This window comes from Neltuma alba, unplaced genomic scaffold (assembly GCF_004799145.2).
Source record: "Neltuma alba isolate B1F8T4 unplaced genomic scaffold, ASM479914v2 tig00010918_pilon, whole genome shotgun sequence".
In the NCBI taxonomy this organism is placed as follows: domain Eukaryota; kingdom Viridiplantae; phylum Streptophyta; class Magnoliopsida; order Fabales; family Fabaceae; genus Neltuma; species Neltuma alba.
In genome coordinates this window covers 634,136-647,333 of record NW_021635694.1, presented here as the reverse complement: position 1 = coordinate 647,333, position 13,198 = coordinate 634,136, and the positions used below count along the sequence as shown (strand labels likewise).

At 31.4% G+C, this 13,198-nt stretch overlaps 1 non-coding gene across 1 annotated transcript; it reads left to right on the top strand.

The window, feature by feature from the left end:
* Nucleotides 1–378: 378 nt before the first annotated feature.
* Nucleotides 379–485, top strand: LOC114759927 (small nucleolar RNA R71). Its single transcript, XR_003741990.1, has one exon. It is a non-coding gene; the product is annotated as a small nucleolar RNA R71 (small nucleolar RNA).
* The last annotated feature ends 12,713 nt before the right edge of the window (nt 486–13,198 follow it).

Sequence of the window (13,198 nt, the reverse complement as noted above, 5' to 3'; positions counted from 1 at the left end):
CAAAAACCTCTTCAATATTATTAGGGGCACATGGCAATAACATGTGTGAAAGAGTTGCATATCACAGCTAGTAGGCGCGTTCACGTGTTACAGCATAAGAAGGGGAGACCATATTAGCTTTAATATCATTTACTGCTGTGGTTAAAGTAGTCAATTGTGCAGCTACATTTTTCATCTTATGATTAGATGTAAAAGAGGCAAGTTCAGTTGTTGTACTTTGGTCTCTAGTACTATATTATTGACTATTTATTACTCTTTTCTCAAGCATCTCCCATGCATCTTGTACTGAAAGATCTAATAAAGATCCTCCTAAGGTAGCATCAATAGTAGCTTGCTCATAATCCCTCATAAAAGTATTGAGTAAGGTGTTCTTCGGGGATTTGATGATGAGGGCACTTGCTTAGTAGCTCTTGAAAATGACTCCAAAACTCACAGAATATCTCCTGTGGGTCTTGTTTGATGAAATAAATTTCTTTTCTCAAGCTGGCTGTTCGTGATGCAGGAAAGAATCTCTCTATGAAGGCTTTCTCAAGTTATCTCATCAATAGTGGCCCTAACAAGTTTCGTGGTTGTATAGTTCATTTGTAGGCTCATCAAGTGTTCATGTGGGTCCTCACCTACAAGACCATGAAATTTGGGCAAGTTAGCTAGTACATGACCTTTGTTTTCAAAATCAGAATTAAAAGTAGGATGGGCAGCATGTCTTAGATTATAATCAGCAACTGAAGATGTTAATTCTCTTATGGTCCCAGTAGGCCTATCCTTAAGATCACGTTGACCATCCATTAGGTTGTTATAAACAATTTTATAATTTTGCACAGAGCCAACAGATTCAGAATTAGAGTTACTAGGTGAACTAGACTCACTAGTTTCCTTTTTACTAGAAGTACTAACTTGGTCAATTTTATGCAAAATTTGTTTTCTATGCAACCTAAATGTTCTTTCAGGCTCAAAATCAAAAGGGACTAAAGCTGTATCCTTAGGCATGCATAGAAATTCGCAGCATAATAAAATCATTAGAAATTAAAAATGAGTCAAAATAAACTTGGCTCCCCAGTAATGGCACCAAAATTTGATCGCCTTGTCATGTTAGCTCTAAGATTAATTAACTAAATTAACCCTATATAGTATAGAGGTTAACCTAGGTCGTCTCTCTCTATGAGGAGCTTTGTTAAAATTTTGAGAACCTTCTTAGTTAAGAAAAACATAATGCAGAGAAAGAAGGAGTATGAAAGAAAATTGATTGATTTTTTAAGAAAATAAATTGAGAAAAATAAAAAGAAAATAACAATAAGTAAAAGAAAGCAAAAGGAACAAAGATTTTATCAAAATGATGCACTTTCCAAGGATGTTGATGAGTGGCTATCACGATTCAAAAGGATGAGGAGTTTGTATAAAAACAATTACTAAGTCAAAAGAAAAAAAACCCTAGATAACATCTAAGTCGTGATTAATTAATTAATAATTATACCTAGAGAGCTAGCATATAATCATCTTTCAATTAATCATTTAGAAAACCACTTAGCTTGTGAATTCAGTTAAACAATTATATCATGTTTTTTTAGGAGAGTTATCTATCGAAAAGTCTTAAGCATGAACTACTTGTGCAAATCAAAATAGAAATCTATAAAGATAAAACACTCACAGAATTATGAGGAAATCAAAAAATTATTCATTAAAAGCTTCAAAATATAATTGTTCAATTGAAGCACAAATCAAATATCACCACAAAAGAAATCAAAATGCTAACCTAGGAAATTCATAAAAGCAACGTAGTCATGGATTGAAATATGAAAACTAACAAACTCCCTAATATAAACAAGAACTTAAGCCACGTCATCTTGTCTTCAGGAACAAAGAGGACTAGCCACACATATGGCTAGATGACACCATATTGATAAAAGGAAAATGATAAGAAAAAGATAGTGAAACAACTAGACACAAGAAAAAGCCAAGTGTATGCTTGTACTTATGTAGTGTAGATGGTTTCGTTCCCTCTCCAATGCTTCTTTGATCTCCTTTTATAGTTTTTGAATCTGTCCTAATTGGATGAGGAAACCCTTGAGTCTTCTAGCTTGATCTTTTATCTTCTTTTATCGTGTAATCTTGATAGAACTTTAAATTTGAATTCTATTGATTTGGTGTGATCTTCATGGCAACCAAAATAAAAAAAAATTTGAATTTAAATGATATTGGATAAAACTTGAAATTAAAGCAAAGATACCTTTCAAAAGGGAAATTATAAAAATATAATAAAAAATACACTTTTAAGAAATTAATTTAAATAATTTTCTTAATTCAAAATATGAGTATCTTCTGCATTGTAAACATTTTAAACATTATAAAATCCCTTAATTATATATAAAAATATATTATAAAGTAGGAATATATCAGATACCATAACCATTCCAACATGATTCAACCACATTCACATCATATAGCAAGTGATTCTTCATAATTTAGACCCCTTTAAGGCCACTCAACACATAGTCATAAATATTATAAAGCTTGTACATAATGATCAACATAAATTCAATATAATTCCACAACATAATTCCTTCATGGAAATACCATCTCCCTACCCTTGGTCACACCACTTGAGGGACCTATTGGTTGTTTATATGTCACACCTCCTTTATTACCCCATTATATAACAATTGGAACCCTTTAGGTATATAGGCCTTAGGTATGAGAAAACCTCTAAAAGTCTGAAACTATTCAAATTTTTTGTTCAGGTCACGACTTAGTACTTCTAAGTCATGACTTGAAGTCACAAAGCCCATTTTTGCTTCCAGGTCGCAACCTCAACTTCCCAAGTTGTGACCTAGGGTCATAAAGAGCCCCAGGCACTGTTCACCATCCTCTAAAATCTTGGCCAATCTTAAAAATTCATAACTAAATGCAGAAAAATCGAAACAAAGTGGTTTTAAGTTCTATGGAAAGTCCTTAACATGCTCTTCAAAGGAAAAATACTCATTAGTATCCAGATCTCATGCATCAATCTCAGATTTCATTCAAAGTAGTACTGCTCATTTGTTCATTCTCTAATTTTTCAGGATTTATACTCAACTTTGGAAGGGTATAACTTTCTATACAAAACTCCAAATTTAGTGAATTACCACTTAAATCTAAAAATGAGATCTATATACATGTCAAATTTTAGATTCAGAATCATTCAATTGCTCAAATTCTCATTGGTCAAACTTTACTTTCAAAAAGTCAACTTTTATCCCTATACCATACCATTCTTGCTTTTTCTTTTTTCTTTCCTTTCATCTAGGCTTTCCCATGATTCCTTGACAAATTGTTCAAATATAAGGTATCCTTGTCATTGATACATATCTCAATATAATCCATACATATACACAATAATACATAACATTACATAACAATGTCATGCATATACAAAGCTGGTAAGTAACTTCCATATGCTTCCGTAACATAATTCCTTCCATCACTATACCACCTCCTTATTCTTGAACATATCCTTTGATGTTCCTATTAATGGTTTATACATTGAGGAGAATGAGATTTCATAGATATCCCAGTAGCAGGAATAACAATAATAATGTCAGGCATGCAAAGTATGTTACATATAGATTCATGGATATTCTATGCTATGCAAAAGCATCACAATTCCCTAATGAATCCCATTGTTAATGCATGTTGCTAAGGCATACAATGCAATCGACTAGTGTATCAATTCATCAAATAATCTCAAACATAACATAGTAATTATTCAAGCAATCATATGATGCAACAACCAAGTAAGTTAACAGTATAAATTGTACATTCCATGCTACCTCTTTTTAGTCCAAGAGTTTCAGCCTTTTTAGTTCCTTGGCCAAAATGTCCAGTCTCTAAAACATTCCTACTGATAATTGTTGGGCCACTATTTGCACAAAATTTTAGTTCCTTGGCCCAAAATGAATCCCAATTTTACCCCAAAAAGAAAGAAAAAAGTAGGGCTCACTCATAATCATTAATTCCAAACTAAAATGAAGTTTATTGGTTACTATTCACTTGTAATTTTTTATAATTTTTCTAGGCCTCCAAAAATATATTTTTCTCTATAAGGATATGTGATCTGAAAATTTTTAGGATTTTTCTCCACCTCTAGCTATTTATTTTGAATTTTTCCCGATTAGGCCTTTATCGGTAAAATTGTGGAAAATTAAATTCCCTAAAATTAATTTCTGTAGCTCCAAGGCCTGAAATTAATTTGATAAATTTCCATAAATATTTAGATGATTAATCCATATTCCTCTTAGAATTATTGAGGCCTCTAGCTATTCAACATAATTATTTTCCTTCAATTTTTTATTGTTTTTCTGAAAACCTCTGTGTTCAGGAAATTCCGTAATAATTCATTTTCAAACCAATTTCATCTCTAGGGCCTCCATTGAGATTCCAAAACCTCTAATTCACCAATTTTTCATTTGTAGGAAATTTTCTAGAATTTTGTCTCAAATTTTCTCATTTTCTCTTTCCTAGACTAATACATTTGAAAATATCAGTCTAGACCCTTTTTGGGTCTCACACTATGCCTAGTTTTCTTAGCCAATCTTTTTTCCCTATTGGCCTTTAACCACATTTTTTATCCCTTCTATCAATACTAAATTCAACAGAATGTGACATTATACATAGAGAGTAATGAGATTTCATAGAAATCTCAATGGCAAAAGAAGTACAATAATAATGTCGAGCGAGCAAGGTAAGTCACAACAAGTTCATAAACATTTATTCACATCCATGCCATGCAAGTATCAATCCAATCCATTCAAAATCAACATATCAAAGCATATTACCAATTCATCATCATCAAATAATTTCAAATATAACATGGCATATGTTTAAGAATCACATTATGTAACAACCAAACAAGTTAACACTAAAATTATAAATTCCATACTACTTCTTTTTAATCCAAGATTTTCGGCCTCTATGATTCCTTTAAGTTCCTCCTTGTTCTCTTATTCAATACCTATGAATTTATGCATACATACATGCTAAATTATCATCCATCACACATGAAATAATATGAGGCCTCAAGATAACTCTATAATCCTCTCTTTCTTTGACTTTTTGACTTTAAATTCCATCTTTGTTTTGACAAATCTCAAGGGCCATTCCTATACAATTTTTTCATATAGAATCTAAATATCAAATTGGTTTTATCAAAATCAAACACCTCCTTATCATACTAAGCTTGGCCGAATAGGGTATAATTTAGGGTTAGAATTTTCATTTTTTATTCCAGTACTTTCAAATACTTTCTCTTAACATATTTTGTCACATCCGGAAAATTTCACCTGGATATAGGAAATTAAAAATTGGGATAAGGGTCAATATAGAAACTAGATGGAGAGATGAAACAACTTTTGATGTGAAACCCCAATAAGGTCTGGACTGCTATTTTCGTAATTATTGGTCTAGAAAGGACAAAACGGAAAAATTTGAGAAAAGTTCTAGAAAATTCCAAAAAATAGAAAAAGTGTGAATTAGAGGTTTTGAAAACTTGGTTAAGGCCAAAAAGGTGAAATTACAGTGAAAATAAATTGTTCCGGTATTTCTCAAAAACAAAGGTTTTTCGATAAATTTTTGGAAAATCAGAAGAAATAATTATTTTATATAGTTAGAGGCCTCAATAAATTTAGAAAAAGATAGATAAATCATCTAAATATTTATTTGAATTTATAAAATTGGTTTTAGACCTTGGAAGTTGGGGAATTAATTTTAGGAAATTTATTTTCATGCAGTGATACTGATAAAGGCCTAATCAGAGAAAATTCAAAATAAATACTTAGAGGTGGTGCAAAATTCTAAAAATTTTTAGATCATGTTATCATATTAAAAGGTGAATTATCATGGAGAGAAATAAATTTTTTGAGGTTTGAAAAAATTATGAAATGTTACTAGTGAATAGTAACCGACAAAGTTTCAAATTGATTTGGGATTTTGTTTTGAATTGTGGGCCAACTTTTTGAATCAGCCCAAGACATTTGTTGCTGCCACATCTATCTAGTTTACACATCGTGTTCTATGTGTCACAGTTGAAGAAGTATCATCCTATCACATGATGCTCAAAGTAGGTAAAAACCGAGATTTTAAATTTTGATTTCGGTTACTATTTATGTAACCCCTAAAAATCGAGTGAACTTTGAAAAATTATAACTAAATGTAGAAAAATCAAACGAAGTGGCTCCAAGTCTCACGCAAAGCTTATGAAATGCTCTACATAGAAAAAATATTCATAAGTATCAATTTCTCACAGATCAATACCAGTTTCCAGGCAATTATGTACTGTTCATTTGGTAAATTCTGAAATTTCCAGTATTTTTTCCCAACTTTGAAAGGGCGTAGCTCTTTGTACAAAATTCTAAATTTAATGATCTACCACTTGATTTAAAGCTAAAAATGTGATCTATAAGTCTATCAAATTTCAAGTCCAGATTCAAACATTTGCTATTTCTTTCGTATGTACCAAGTTTGGTCCTTTCTAGGGAAAGTTCATCCCCTAACTACACTTGTTTTGGTTCTTTCTTAACCTTTTACCCATCCTTAATTATTTGGGACTTAACACATGCTTGAACATACATTCTACTATACTTTCACAAGTTTAAACATAGGCATACATGCTTGGCTCCCATTAGGAGCTATTATCTAACAAACATTTCCAAAGTCATAATATTACATATATAACAAGTTCCAAAATTTACACTAGGGTATGTTAATTGTTCATTAGGCCTTTGGGACAATTTCTTTGTCTTTGCTCTTGCTTGAACTTCCTTCTAGATGGTTTTAAACATAAGAGTGAGATTTCAAAGAAATCCCAATAGCATAGAATCACAATTATCATGCATTCATGCAAACACTACGTCCAATGCTTTTGTGCATTTATCTTGTTTATGTGTTCATGCTTTCATACACATATTCAGTGGACATAATGCCAAGGTAACATAATTCAAACATTGCAATCAACATTTGCAATAAAACTTAGTCACATCATGGCATATATTGCACACATACACATTAACACATCAATGTAAGCAAGAAAGCAATCAAAGTGTAATTCAATGCTGCCTTTTGACACTTGGTTCTTGATTTCCTTTAGGTTCAAGATGTCCTCTTGAGGATTTGGCAAGGTACCTATCAAATCAACACTAATGCCAATTATTCAACAATTATTCAAACACATTACACACTACTTAAACATTAAACCTCTTTCTTTGGATTTTTGGCCTAATTGTTTTCCCTTTGATTCAAGAAATCTCCTTGGCCATTCCTATATGATTTTTCATGTAGAATTTAAATACCAAATCAAATTTTACAAAATCAAATCCCTTCCTTAAGTTCTGGTCAAAACATAAACGAATTTTTTACAAGGGAAGATGTCAAAATTTCCAACTTTGATTTTTAAAGCTTCAAAATTCAATTCCTCCACATAACCCTACACAAAAACACCCAAGGAATTCAATGGAAGCATCAAAACCATCAAAATCTAATCATAAGTCCATGAATTCAAGATGGCTGAACACCTGCCCTTAGGTTCATAAATTTCCACATTTGATTCCAATGAATTTAAACATACTTTCATAGCATAATCCTACACAAAATCATATTTTAAATCCATTGGAACCATTAAAACTCATTGAAACAATTCCTACCCTTGAGTTCTTGAGTTGGCCAAACTGAATAGTCATAGGTCCTAGGGTAATTTCTTCCATAACCCATTCGAAACAGCACCAAACATCAATAATACAAGCTCATAACTCAATTTGTCATCCTCTCCTATAACTTCCAGCAAAACAGAAATGGAACAGCACTTCCCCCTCAATTTAAGTCACGATTTGGCCATTCAAAATGCATCAATTTAAAGCCTAAACATACCTTAAGGAGTCTTGGATTAAAGCTTGATGATTAGCCTTGGATTGGAAGTGTTTGGAAGTCAAGAAAAATTTGTGCAAAACCTCCCCTATTTTTCCAGATTTTTGCACGAATTTTAGGTGAATTATGGGGGTATTTATAGACCTCATTTGCTGCCCCAAAATTAAGTGCATAAGTCTACCAAAATGAGGGGGCAATCCTAGTCACACATGCTTTGACTCAAATTTCAAGAAAGTTGATCCAATGGTTGAAAATTTACCTAGCACACAAGCCAGTTGTTCTGGTCATGATGGGCATGAATTTGGGCCTTGTTGGATGCTAACTAAATGGTAAAAAATGATTAGGAAGCAATGGAATTGGTTAGGGTAGTTTTAAAAATCATTTGGTCACATAATACCCAATTTCTTGCCCCCTATTAGGAAAAATAGCTAAGGGCTTCACAAATTCCATTTCTTTTAATGATAAATCCCTATTTATTCCAAAAGTGTGATCTGGAAGTTTTGGGAATTTTTCAAAACCTCTAGGTGTTTATTTGATATTTTCTCCAAAATCGGGTCTTTACCAATAGGAATTCAGAAGTAAATTCCCCATAAATTATTTCCTGCATTTTCAATGCTTGGGAACAATTTTATAAATTCATATATATTCCTAGGGAGTGTATCCATATTTTTCTTTGAATTTTTGGAGTCCTTAGATAATTAAAATAATTATATCATTTTAATTCCCTTTTATTTTTTCCTATTTTTCCAAAAATAATTAATTTTTTTGGGGAATTTTCACCAAAATCTATTTTTGGGTCATTCTCAATCCCAAAATAATTATATGTGACTCAAAAACCCCTAATTCCACCTTTTTCTAATTTTAGGAAATTTTTGAGAACTTTTCTCAAAATTACTGTTTTGCCCCTAGGGACCCGATAAAGTCGGTTTCGTCCCATTTTGAGTTTTCATGCTTTACTCATATCTTATGCTTATCAATCATGTCTCATTTCTCACATTCCCATTACTAGGGTTTCAAATTTTGGGATGTTACACATCCAGATCTATCTCATGTTATTGAGCCTGAAGAGGCTGCCTTGCAAGAGCGGATTTTGGATGCTAAGGGCAAATAATTAAGAAATAAGACCATACGTCTTATTAAGGTCTTTTGGAAAGGCATGAGTCCCGGTGATGCTTCTTGGAAGATTGAGGAGTAGATGCGTCGTGAGTACCCTCACTTGTTTCCTTAGTAAGTACCTTCTTTAGGTGAGGAGAATTGTAACATCCTTGTTTTTATTCATATGATTTAAATACTTAGAAAAAATAATTATTTTATGGTAAACATAATTTTACCTTACAATTATTTAGGTAAAGAATACTTACAAAAAAATTGATTTATAAATATAAAAGAGATTATAAGAAGATAATAATAATTAGAATTTTAATTTTTTTTTAAAAAAGAGAGAAAAGAAATAAAAAAAATAAAGGGTAATTTGCAAATGGCCTTAGGCCTATTGGGGTAGTTTACTCCAACCCCTATTTATAACCTCGGTCCCTTCCTCGCTGCGCATTATCTTCTTTTCTTTCTTTTTTCTCCTCCTCCTACGGCCAAAGCATCTCCACTCTTATAGTTCAACTTTGCAGATATTTTTGGTAAGTAAAATAACTTCTTATCATTAAACTCTCTCCATGAAAGTCATTCTACTCATTTAGATCTATCCAATGATAATGGTTTTGTGCTACTTAGAGAAAATTTTTGGATCTAGAGTTTGGAGCAAGTATTTTAATCTTGATAACTGATAACCATAATATTATAGAATTATTTTAATAGATTATTTCTATTAGTTTAGTTTTATTTATTGGATGAATAGATATTTTAAAATAATTATTTTAACTTAAAAGCTCTTCATTTATTAAAAATATGATATTTATACTATGAAAAATATGAACAAATTATTTATTTATATATATTTGAGGTATTATGGAATTTTTGGTGCTTTAGTTTCAAGGTTTAAATTTGAAATGAGGTTTTAGAATTTAAAATATAACAATTTTAGATTTAATAATTTCGAAAAAATTCTTTTATTAAAGTAAATAATTTGGAGGATGTAAATGAGTAAATTGGTCATTAAGAAATTACAAGTTAATTCTAAAATGCTTAATTTTGGGTTATGAGAGTTTTGGAAATTTAGAAATTTCCACTAAAAAAAAGTTTAATTAATTAATTAATTAGTTTATATTAATATGTGATTCTTTTAATTGTATAAACTAGTTATCAATTTGAGCATAGGGTTAACCTTGTAGTAATCTTTGTCATCACTTTGGCAAGAGGTAACCACTTTCTACTTGTTATAATTGCTAATATGTTGGTTATCAATATTTGTGCTATGTTGAAACAATGATATATTATTTGAAATTTAGTGATATATGTTACACTTGTTAAGCTATGAAAATTGTCTTGTGAGATATTTTGGAATCGTGATTGAGAAGTTTAAAAGAAATATTTAATATATAATTTATATCTCATGGATTATATTGAGAAAAGAATGATACATTTCTAGTTTTGTTGTGATTGATTGGTTGTTATTTGGATTTTAAGTTGAGTCCTGTTCTACCACATGCTAAAGCCGCCATTAGTGCACATTAGTTGACTTCCTTCATCCCCCATAGTAAGAGATAGGCCCTTATGGCTCCTTATTCATCCTTTGGAGTGAGGGATAGGCTCATATGTGTGATTAATCTCCCATAGTGAGGGATAGACTGATGTGATTTATGTGTTAACCCCCATGGTGAGAGTTTGTATGATTGAGATTAATTAAGATTATCCTTACACACATTTTTATAAATCTATTGATATCTATATTTCTTAAGATTTAATAACTGTCCCACTTGACACCTCATAAGCACATGTTAGTATGTATGATGAGTCAGAAAGCAGGTTACGAAGACTTTTGTCTCACCCTATGGTTTCTAATGTCATCAAGATTGCTCAGGCATTGGTCCATCAAGGAGGGATCCAAAGGCTTAGCATACTGCTATAGCTTGTATAGTCTCCCTCTTGTTTTATGTACTGATTTATTATATATTGCCACATAGGACTTATTCACTCTAATTTTGTGAACTAATACTTTTGATCTCTGCTAATTGCTAGGAGTGCTATTAGAAGGCCAAAGGCCTCTAAGACTTGTATGTCGCACTCTTTTATAAATATTGTCTTTTGATTAATAGAGCTTCCTAGCTGATTTTGAAAGGATTTATAAGTTTGTATGTTCAAAAGTATGAGATTTCATTTGGATTAATGGTTGACTATTATTTTTTGACTTCAAAAGTCTAAGACCTAGGTTAATAATTGATATTACTCGTGATATAAGTTTACTCATCTTAACCACAATAGTGATTTTATAATTTTAAATTTTTTTTCTTTTTTATCATGGTTAATCTTTCAACTAAATTATTTGATTTCATTTAAATTGGTTTTAGAAGAATGGTCACTACACCATTCATTTATTAGTATCGTGGAATGACATTCATACTTTGCTCTTTAACATACTTTAACATCTAACTTTTGAGCTTTAACTCCAATCTTTTTAAAATTAATTTCACATTCTATTCCCCCATAATTTTGCATGTAGAATTCATTTTCAAGTTCAAATGAAACAAAATCTAACTCTTTCCCTATGAACAAGCCTTGACTAAACACTAGGGTCTTAGGGTTCAAAGTTTTTATTTTCAATTTCAATGCTTTTAAACTTACTTTCTTACCTTTACCATACACAATTTTTCATTCTAAACATATTAAAAGCATCAAAATCATCAAAATCCAATCCTAACTTACACCCTAGGTTTAGCAAAAACTATCACAAAGTTAAGAGAAGGTTGGTTTTATTCCAATTTCATCACAAAGCATATTGGTTTTTGTCCCTTTCTGGCCTTCAAACATGATTCCATTATCAGTCAATCATTTTCATAACTTAAACATGTTTGGATAGCACCTTGCCTTAAGGTTTTATGCTTTCAAATCTCATCAAAAACCATAACCAAGCTTTGCAAGACATAAAGCATCATAAACTACATTAAAAATCATGACTTTACCTTGTCTTTAAGCTTGGTCTTGCATAGAACTTGAAGTACTTCCTCTTCTTCCTTTTTCCATTGCAAAACTCAGCCTCCTTCCTTCTCTTCATGCTTGGCCGAAATCTCTAAGTGGTGGGAGGAGAGGGTTATTTGTAATGTCCTTCCTTTTACCCCTCAGAGTACGCATTCCTAAGCGATATGGTTCAAGTAGATCACCAAACAAGCCTGTGGATTGAAAATTTCAACATAATTACTAGGGTTACTATCCACTGTTTAAATTCCAGATTATAGATCCAATTTCAAAAAATCATAACTAATTCTATAAAAATCATATTAAAGTGCTCCAAAATTTTGCTTGAAGCTATTTCAATTCTCTATAGGGAAAAAAATATGAAACTAGATTTATCCTTGACCAATTCATACAGTTTATTACTTACTATTCATTTGGTAAATATTGAAACTTCCAGATGTTATACCTCAACTTTGGAAACTTGTATCTCTTTATATACACATCCAATTGAAGGGGTTTACCTCTAATTTTAAAGTTTGAGATGTGTACTATATGATCACCAAAATTTGTGATCAAATTCCCCCATTTACTAGGTCAAACTAGAGCTACAAGTCACTGCCCTAGGACCTACATTTTATCTTTCATTAACTTCTTACTTTTAATTCTCCCATAATTCAAGCATAAAACAACTAGCCTTATGGTTTCCCATTTATTCTTATACTTTGAGTGACATGCCAAAAATGTCATACATCAAACATTACATCACATTTCATGCTTGACATGTCTAAAATTAATTACATTACGAGCGACTTCAATCATTACATTAAAGCGCATATAAATTCTTCACTTTCTTTGCTTCCATCTTCTTACCCTTTTTCATGCATTATTGCCCATCATTAATTTACCTAAATGGTTAGTTAGGGAGGGGTGAGATTTGGAAGAATCTCAGTAGCAAACATTACCACATATATGCACAAGATGGATGCTAATGTATGATATATAGTTTTTCATAAACTTAGGTTAGCTAATAACATGCCATCATGCTTTATACTTGGTGTAAAAAATACATGGCCATGGAAACATATTAATAACAATATTTCTAGCAACAATCATCATGTCACAAAATCATATAGTCAATGAATACAAACCAACACATAAGCATACCACATCAGGCACATAAAGGGTAAGCTCGCTACCTTGTACTTCAAGCTTTCCTCTTGCTTTTCCTTTGACTCCCTTGACTGCTCAA